Below are 10,878 nucleotides of genomic sequence, written 5' to 3' on the forward strand. Positions count from 1 at the left end.
GACTCCAAATGCTTAAAAACACAAAATAAAACAAATACAAATGACTACGACTCAACAAAATATGGGGGGATTGTGGTTGGATGAATTTAAACTAAATGGGCAGATTGTAAAGAAAATAGATTTTAAGACAAAATTTGGATGAATCAATGGATGATGGGGTAGCTAAGGGGTTCTTCTCCACACATGAAATATATGCAACGTAAATCAATTTCCAAATATCAATCCAATAAGTTATGAACCTCGACACTCCAAGTTAATTAGGTCCGCTTAAATTAACCTTCAGATTTCCCTAGAATCATTGAATTGGATGAATATGCATCGCAAACAAATTATTCCTAACAAATTCTCTATATGAACAGCATGATAAAGATATAAGTTAGAATCATTACGTTCTTTGGAAATCATAAGCATCGACAAGGCATTTGTAACTATGAAAAGCATGATACGCTTGCCAGGAATCTACTTAACATGATCGTGACTAGCAACCTTCACTACTTGTGAATATAAATTCATAACGATTAGGTGAAACAAACTTATATCCTAGCATCAAATTCAAGCATGCAAATTAAGCGTGCACTCTCAATCAACATACAAGAATAAGTTTTAAATCAAACGGTTAAGCAAATTGTATTCAAAACTTATGCAACGATAATTGGAAGTAATCAACTTATTTCACATATATAATCATGGTTTCGAATCACCCCCTAGCTAACTAGGGGGTTTAGCCTCTCATGTTCACAGAAAGAGAAATACAATTGAATTTAAACATAAAGCACAAAGGATTGATTACACCTAGAACGCCCAACGAATCCACGTGAATTTCGGCGCGTCCAAGCTCCTCTTTCCTCTTCTCCTTGATGCGGCAGATTGGGTTTTGGATGATTTTGGGTGAATTTATGGGTTATAGATAGGTTTAGGGTTGTTTGGTAGTGCGGCAAGGTGGTGGAGTGATGGAGGAAGGGTTGTATGGTGGCTGGAAGTGTGGGGATGGCTGCGGCAAGGTTGGATTGTATGTGTAAGATCGCTGGAATGGAAGGGAGATGTCACGGCTTGGGAATTAGGGAAGAATGGTTGCGGCTGTGATGGAATTTTTAGATTAGGTGGCCACGGCTTTGATTTATTTTTGGTTTATTAGGGTTAATGGTCAATGGGGGGGGCCACGGCAGAGAAGAAAACTGGGAGATTGGCTTTATGGTGGCTGCGGCAAGAGCTTTTTGTTGGTTTTCTTAGGGTTTTTGATAAATGGGGGACACGGCAAGCAAAGGGGATTGCATGCAATGGCTGAATGTTTTATTATGGTCAATGGCTAATTAGAATAATGGGCTATGGTGGCTGCGGCAAGATTCAATTTTTGTCTTTTAAGGTGAATGATTAATGGGAACTTGCGGCTAAGTTGTAAAATGTAGGGTTTTTCTGAAATTCAAAACCTAATTTATTTTTATTAACTACAATTCACCTAAAGGCTGCTAGAATTTAGGAAATAAAATCAGAAATTAAAGAAGGAATAATTAAAGGGTGCGGCTAGGGTTAGGTTAGGAGAGGGAAATAGGGTTTAATTGCACAACATTGGACAAAAGTGCCCCCCCTTGCACGGCAAGGGAAAGGAATTAGGGTTAAGGCACGGCAAGGTTGTGTAATTGGGCTAGGGCCTTGGTTTTGTGTCCTAAAGTGTTTACAAGGCCTTCAAAGTGGCTAGAAAATACGGACGTTTAAGTTTAGGAAAGGTTACCAAAACGGGAAACTTAGGGTTAACTTTCCTACTTCAAGTTGTTTGAGTAGGATTCCTCGTTTTGGTAAGAATTCATCGTTGGAGTAGGAATTCGTCGTTTCTTCACGTCTTCAACTCATTCATTCCTCTTTCGCTCCAAAAGACTCCAATTTGCATTTTCTTGCACCCTTTGGCCTTATAATCTGAAAATACACAAAAGTGGCCTTAAACACTAAAATAGCTAAGTAAACACAACATAAATGCATGAGAACAAGCTAATTAAGTCGCATGAATATGCTCCTATCAGAACACAACCTCACCAAGACTTAAAAGAAGTTGAAGGAGCATGGTTACCGAGTTTACAATAACAAAGCTGGACTCTGATGCGAGATTTTACTTGACACTCAAATTAAACCCTCGTTTGACAATTGTAGTAGAATGGATAAGTGAGGGATCGTTCTAGACCGGGGATTAGGAGGGCTTGCTAAAACCTTCTAAATTGACTTAAAAACATAAAAACTAAATTAAAATACTCTTAACAAGACTACTATGACTCAGAAAGGCTTTGAAAAACTCAAATTGTCTAAAACAATCAAATTGACTCAAATAGAAGCTAGAACTTGATTTAGACGAATTTGCAATTGTTTATGACTCCAAAAGCTTAAAGATACAAAAATAAAACAAATACGAATGATTAAGACTTAACAAAATAGGGGGGGGGGAATTGTGGTTGGACGATATTAAATTAAAAAGACAGAATATAATTAAAGGCAAAATGTAAATATGAATGTGATAAAAATATGGATGATGGAATAGCCAAGGGGTTCTTCTCCACACATGTTACACTTGCAAAACAAAATTGATTCTCAGTTGGTCTTTCGATAAGTTGTGAAACTCAATGCTCCAAGTTAATTAGATCCGCTTAGATTAACTTTCAGATTTCCCTAAATTCGTTGGATTGAATGGAATACGCATTACAACCAAATTATTCTTAATCAAAGTCCCTAACTATGGAATACGCATGATAGAGACATTCAACAAAGATCATTAAGTTCAACGGAAATCATAAACATCGACGAGGCAATCGTTACTATGGAATATGCATGAAACTTATGCCAAGAATTCGTTTAACGCGATTGTTTATAAGCAACCTCCACTACTTGTGAATATAAGTTCATAGCGATTAGGTGAAATTCACTTATATTTTAGCGTCATATTTATGCATGAAAATTAAGCTTGCAATCTCAATGAACATACATAAATAAGTTATCAATCAAACAGTTAAACGAATTGAATCCACAACTTATGAAATTCCAACCAAACGTAATCAATTCAAATTGCAAATATAAACATAGTTTCGAATCACCCCCTAGCTAAAGGGGGTTTAGTTCCTCATAACTTTGAAATCAAGGAAACACCTAAACATTCCAACAACTCAAACGTGAATTGTATGAACGTTTAGGCACTCTTCTCTTCCCTTCTCATACGTACAAAACAAAGAGAATTAAATTTAAACTTTGAAATCAAAGAAACACCTAAACATTCCAACAACTCAAACTTGAATTGTATGAACGTTTAAGCACTCTTTTCTTCCTCGTTGTTGTAGCACAAGGTCTAAGGTGAGCTTAAGGGCTTTAGGTGTATGTGGAATGGAGTAGGGAGTGGTTGGAGATGGAAGAATGAAGAGAAAATATGCAGAAAATGAAGTGGGACTCACGGCAATGCAATGGGTTTGTTGCTTGGTGTTTGTAACTGAAAATGTGTATGGAAGAGTAAGTGAATTTTGAGGAGTGTTGGATGCTTATTTATAGGTGAAATGGGGGAACAAAAGAGGGAATATTGCAGCTAGGAGCGGATGAATGATTATGGGTGCATGTGTTTGGAATAATGAAGGGGGAATGTATGTAATAAAACAACTAGGAAAAGTTATGAAAAGCTGGAAATGGGAGTGGGAACTCACGGCAAAGTGTTTTGGGGATGGTTCTTTGTGGTTGTGATGCATGTGATTACATGTGTTGATTGCTAAGGTGTGTGATGATGAGTGTAAGTGGAATAAAGAATGAATGAAGGCATGTGAATTAGGTGGGAAAGAGGTGGAAATGGAATGTTATGCAATGATAATGTCTTGTAAAGATACTAATAAATAATGCATGTAGGGTTAGGAAATAAAATCATAACTTAAAGGGGGAAGATTAAAGGGTGTTGAAAGGTTTTGCATGGCTTTGAAGTGATTGTGGATTGGGCTAGAGTTTAAGTACATGAAATGGACCCAAATTGCTCCCCCTTGCATGGCAAGGAATGGTGTTTGTGTTAAGCCCAAGGCAAGGTGAATGTAATTGGGTTAGGGCCATTGTTTTGTGTCTTCAAGTGCATACAAGGCCTTCAAATTCGTCCATCCTCTTGGCTCCATGGATAAGCTATCCAATCCATGCCCAAAAATGCTCCAAATGGCCTCAAAATGCACTTTCTTGCTCCCTAGGCCCTTAGAACCTAAAAACACACAAAAGAAGCATAAAGGACTAAAATAACGAGAGAAACATAACGTAAATGCACGAGAACAAGCCATTTAAGTCGCATGAATATGCTCCTATCAAATACCCCCACACTTAGCTTTTGCTAGTCCTCGAGCAAAACAGAATAAAAACAAATAAACAAAACGACACTAAACACGTAAAACACAACCTAAACCTTCCAACAACCGTCTTAGGGATTTCCAATGCACATGACAAGTTAAAAATCATCATTCTCACAGATTTTAGTCATCTTCACACTTAAGTACATTCTTAATCAAAGTCACCATATACTAGTTCACAATTAAGCATTTAAAACCATGTTTTGAATGTAGTAACATGCCTTAGAGAATTTGCTCAATTCCTTACAAGATGTGAACTCGATTCTCACTCAGATTTTCTGACTACACACCCTAAACTAGTTATATGTGAGAAGATTGATGTAAACATAAAAACGAACACTCACATATATGTATTTCAAAGGAAGCAATTTCTGGAGTTAATAAGCATGTTTAGATATGATCTCATGAATGGAATGCTACTACTTAGATGCGAGAACCAGTGACACCATAAGCTCATACCAAGTTCAAACTCCACAAATTGAAATACACAACACTCAAGATAGAAGTCAAGGGTTGTAACGGGGCTTGGGGTATGTGGATAACAAAGAAGGGATATGGAAAACAAAGGTTCTTAAAGAAATAGTGAGCAAAGCATTTGAATCAACTTAGAATTCACTTTTGAATGAAAACTCAACTTTTGAACAAAAAAAGGAGAATTTAGACAATTTACGCCCAGAATTGGTGTTTTGGAACCTTTCTTCAATCACTTATTCTTTTTTTTTTTTTTTTTTTTTTTTTTTTTTTTTTTTTTTCTTTTTTTTTTTTTTTTTTGAATCTCAAAACATAAACACTTAAACATTCTCTCCCCCCCCCTCATTTTATTTCATAATGTAACTCAAACGGAATTCAATTAAGTCATGCTCACTATCTTTTAAGAACAAGGATGGGGATTGTCCTAAACTAGGCTAGGTGAGGAAAAAGTGGGTTAACAAAGAACATGGGCTAACACGGCTCAACGGGGGTACAACTTACAACATATACGAAATATAGGAAGTGAGGCTATTTGGCTATGGTGGCAACTACACAACTTCATCTTGAATATGTGTTATGCAAATCAATAACATGCTTTGAATGAAATGGGCATGAGTTCTAGCATTTGGAACTATATGATGAAACGCCTTCTAAGTAGTAACCAAGCAAAGAATAATGAGATCATGCAACGACTTTAGAAAACAAGAAATCACAGATTATACTCTCCAAAGAACGTTATAGGCTCAAGTCTCTCAGGGTTGTAGCATTTGTTTGAGTTCTTTCCTTCAGGCATGTTACAAAAACGAAATTTTCTTTTATGATTGCATGTGAAGTCATACATTATAACCATAACCAAGCATATACCAAGAGTAAATCAAACTTTTCTCTATGTTAATAACTCTTTTTAACAGTCATGCAATTACAAACCAAATCCTTATTATTGTGTTGGAAGGTATCCTAAGACACAAACACACACACAAAAACAACTTTAAAACAACTCTTTTTGGGTTTTTCAAAACAATTTTTTCAAATTTTTATGGGATTTTCGAATTTTTAAGACAAAACACACTAAAACAGTTTTAAAACAGTGAGAAACAACATGTGAAGTGATAGGTGAATAAATCCCACGAATTTGCATCAAATATACTTAGTTACCCCCCCCCCCCCCACACTTAAATCAAACATTGTCTTCAATGTTTTAAGCATAGATTCACACAAAGCATAAGTAAATACACAAAAAGCACTTAAACATACTAAACATGGCATAATGTAATTAACAAAGAGAAGAGTTTAGAGACGCAAATCTGGTTATAGAGTGTAAATTCCATCTTCTCCTTGGTAATTGCATTGAGGCTTTTGATCTTTGTGATTCCACAGGCTTACTCTTGAACTGGTTTCTGCCCATCGTTGATTTTCCTTTGTGCTACTTCTTGAACTGGGTAGCAGGATGGTTCTTTTGGTCTCCCCCGAAGGTCTGAGCTTATCCCTTTTATCTGTTTCTTTGTTCAATCTTTCCAATTCGTATTGAAAAGGGTTGGAGGATAACTCAGCCTATGTTTGTCTCCACATGCTTCAATGTATCGTTTGCACTTGCCTTACTCGCTCCCCTTTGCAGAAGTGGTCCCTTCTCCGGAAGTGTATCAACCGTTGAAGATGACTACTCGAGAGCAACGCTAGGTAAGCAATCAGGAATAGATTCCAGGCAGTTGGCTCCAGAACGGAAGATTGACTCCAAGTGCCGGCTGATTGCTTGTTTTACTTTGCCATGCGAGTAAGAACAAGGACAAAGAAAAAGACAGGGAAAGAGCATGATATGAGATACTTTTGCTTTTGACCTTGATGATATGAGATACCTTTGCTTTTGAAGAAGCGGTGAATGAATCAGCACATGTATTTGTTGTGCTGTTTCCTCCTGGGTCATATGTACTCCAGGCATCTGGTATCATCTTTGGGGAAGAAGAAAGAATTGAGTCTTTCGAAAGGCTTTGCTGGGAGTACGCCCTCAGAGGTGAGGGAGAGTTGGGCATTTTTCTTCAGGTTAAAAAAAAAAAAGGTCGACATATATAGAGATAATATCAAGTGGTGGTATTTTTTACCTTTGTCGACAAACGTTTTGATCCCGCAAATCTGGCTTTTTGAAATAGTGGCGCCTCTTCGATCTCTGAACACGCCTCTTCGATTTCTGAACACGCCTCTTCGATTTCTGAGCAGGCGCCCCTTCGATTTCTGAACGACGCCCCTTCGCTTTCTGAACGACACGTGGTAGTGCAGATGCGGCTCCTTTTGACAAAGCTGCACGCGTCTTCTGAAAAGCAGAGAAAGCGTCGCCGAACTTTGCGCTTGTCGGCTAAAGACGTGTAATTGAGATGATGGCCTCCACGTGTTATCAGCTTTGTCAGATATCTTTTGACAAAGCTGAACGCGTTTTCTGAAAAGCCGCGAATGCGTCGTCGAAATTTGCGGAGGAAAATCCGGATCTCTGAATCGGTGGACGCGTCGCCATGGCTTTTTATGGAGCTATCGATCACCCCAACAAATACACTCTGAAGAAATCCCATTCTTGAAAAATCGACTCCGGCCCTTTGAGAATTAACTCCATCCACCCCTTGAACACTTTTGAAAAATGGCAAACTCATCGAACCTTAGCTTGGAATTGAGCCTTAGCAGTGATGCGGGCGCGCCGCGTCAAGGTAACGTATGGCGCCCTTCTTTCTTTTCTTCTAACGGTCCTCTCACAGGTGAAGACTCCGTGATGCAGGACGCCACAACAGCTACAATAGTAGCTAGGAACCTCCTCACTCCGAAAGATAGTAGGCTGCTGTCAGGACGGTCCGATGAGTTGGCCGTTCAAGAGTCCCTCGCACTTAGTGTTCAGTGTGCGAGTTCTGTGTCCAACATGGGCCAACGCCTGCTTGCCCGCTCCCGTCAGGTGGAATCATTGATGGCAGAGGTGGAAAGTCTCAAGCAGGAGATCCAGCAGCTGAAGTATGAGAATAGAAGTTTGCACGTGCTTGCAAACAACTATTCGACGGGCATGAAGAGGAAGCTTGATGAGCTGCAAGAGTCTGAAGGTCGGATTCACAGTGACCGTCAAAGGTTTTCGTCTTTCCTCCAGAGGCACCTTTTTCCTGGCTCATCCAGCGCTTGGCCAAGTATTGAGGCCTGGAATGCTCTATCTTCGATGCCTTCTGCTCCTATGCCTTCCGCTCCGATGCCTTCTGTTCCTACGCCTTCCGCTCCTACGCCTTCTGTTCCTACGCCTTCCGCTTCAAGAGTAAAGCCACGTAGTGGGGCCTCAAGCAAACACCCTTTGTGAAGCACCATCTTTCTTTGTTTAGCAGTGCCTATCAATAAATCAAACATTTTCTCAATGTTACAATCATAGACTCACACAATTAATAAACAAACAAACAATAACAACTAAACAACCTAACAAGGCAGAAACGAAATAGCAACAAAGAAAAGAATTTATTTTTTATTTTTTTAATTTTTTTTTATTTTTTATTTTTATCAAATTTTCGGAGTTTTATACCAAGACACTATAAAACACACTAAAACACTCTAAAAACGCTTAAAACATCAAGAAACAACATTCTAAGTGAAAGGTGAATAAATCCCACGAAATTCATGCAAATACAAATTGTTTACCCCCCCCACACTTAAATCAAACTTTGTCCTCAATGTTTTAAGCAGAAAGTCACAACAGAGCAAGCAAATAAACAAATTCGAGAAAGAAAGCAAAGTAAAGGCAGTAAAGAAAAAGAAAGGAATAAAAATAAGTCTCTTAAAGGGGTTTCCAAGTTCTTCTCTATTCGGATGCATGGGTTGCCTCCCACGAAGCGCTTTCTTTTACGTCTTGCAGCCGGACGGTACCTCCGTTTAAGCTTGACTAGGTTCCACGGCATGGAGGGGTACCTCCTCCACGACATGCTCCTCAAACATCTCGTAATAGGGCTTCAATCGATGCCCATTCACTTTGAATTCTTGCTGCGTCCTTGAACTTTTGATTTGCACTGCACCATGAGGGAAAACATTAGTAACAACAAACGGGCCAATCCATTTAGAACGCAACTTACCAGGAAACAAACGTAGGCGAGAGTTAAAAAGTAACACTTTCTGCCCAACTGTGAAGGTCTTGGTTCGAATCATTTTATCATGGAATGCTTTGGTCTTGGCTTTGTACATCCGGGCATTCTCATAGGCTTCATTCCGAATCTCCTCAAGTTCATTCAATTGGAGCTTCCTATGAACTCCCGCTGCATCTATGTCCATGTTGAAAATCTTCACGGCCCAATGTGCCTTGTGCTCTAACTCTACGGGCAAATGACATGGCTTACCATAGACGAGCCGAAAATGTGACATCCCAATGGGTGTTTTGTATGCCGTACGATATGCCCACAGTGCATCATCTAAACGTAAGCTCCAATCCCTCCTTGTTGGTCCAACGGTCTTCTCCAAAATTTGTTTGATTTCTCGGTTAGACACCTCGGCTTGGCCATTTGTTTGAGGATGGTAAGGTGTGGAGACCTTATGGTTGACATGGTACTTTCTTAGCAACGCCTCAATGGTCCGATTGCAAAAGTGAGACCCTCCATCACTTATGATTACTCTCGGCATTCCAAACCTAGCAAAAATGTTAGTTTTCACGAAATCTGCAACCACCTTAGAATCGTTAGTACGGGTGGCTTTTGCTTCCACCCATTTAGAAACATAATCAACGGCTAGCAAGATATAAGTGAAACCATAAGATGGAGGGAAAGGGCCCATGAAATCAATGCCCCAAACATCAAAAATTTCAACATTAAAGACAGGGGTTTGCGGCATTTGGTCCTTGGTACCTATGTTACCCATTCGTTGGCAACGATCACAAGACATACAAAAGGTTCTAGCATCCCTAAATATAGTCGGCCAATAAAAACCACACTCTAGAACCTTGAGGGCAGTGCGTTGTGTGCCAAAATGACCACCACATGCATATGTGTGACAAAAGCTTAGAATTGAGTGAAATTCAGAATCATGCACACATCTACGTACAATTTGATCTGAGCAATACTTCCACAAATAAGGGTCATCCCAAACATAGAAACGTGCATCATTTTTAAGCTTATCACGTTGGTGCTTGTTTAGTTCATTTGGAATTTGTTTAGCCACCAAGTAATTCACTAAATCTGCATACCATGGTTCACTTACCTCAATGGATAGCAGCTGCTCATCGGGAAAAGTTTCAGGGATAGGTACGGCATGTTCATGCTCCTCGTGGATCATTCGGCTTAAATGGTCAGCCACTACATTCTCGCTTCCTTTCTTATCCCGGATTTCAATATCAAATTCTTGAAGAAGAAGAATCCAACGGATAAGCCTCGACTTTGCTTCCTTTTTCGTGAGCAAGTACCTCAAAGCTGCATGATCAGAATAAACGATTACTTTAGTACCAATTAAATATGAACGGAATTTATCTAAAGCAAAAACCACAGCTAGAAGTTCTTTTTCCGTCGTGGAGTAGTTCAATTGGGCATCATTGAGAGTCCGAGAGGCATAGTATATGACATGCGGCCGCTTGTCTCTTCTTTGTCCTAGAACAGCTCCTAATGCATAGTCGGATGCATCGCACATGAGCTCGAACGGAAGGCTCCAATCTGGAGGTACAATAATGGGGGCCGAGACTAGCTTCTCCTTGAGTTGGTTAAATGCCGAATTACACTCTTCATCAAACTTGAATGGCACATCTTTTTGAAGCAATCGGCAAAGAGGGTTGGACATCTTGGAGAAGTCCTTGATAAAACGCCTATAGAACCCTGCATGGCCAAGAAACGAACGTACCTCTCTAACCGAAGTAGGAGAGGGTAAGTGACTTACAAGGTCTATTTTTGATTTATCTACTGCAATTCCTTTTTCTGAAACAATATGTCCTAAAACTATACCTTGTTTCACCATAAAGTGACATTTCTCCCAATTCAAGACAAGGTTAGTTTCAACACATCGTTTCAAAATTAAGGTCAGATTATCCAAGCAATTATCAAATGAACTCCCAAATACACTGAAATCATCCATGAAAACCTCAATGATC

This window comes from the organism of the source record quoted next, unplaced genomic scaffold (genome assembly GCF_019419815.1).
Source record: "Pyrus x bretschneideri cultivar Hongxiangsu unplaced genomic scaffold, Pyrus_bretschneideri_v1 Contig103, whole genome shotgun sequence".
Classification (NCBI taxonomy): Eukaryota; Viridiplantae; Streptophyta; class Magnoliopsida; order Rosales; family Rosaceae; genus Pyrus; species Pyrus x bretschneideri.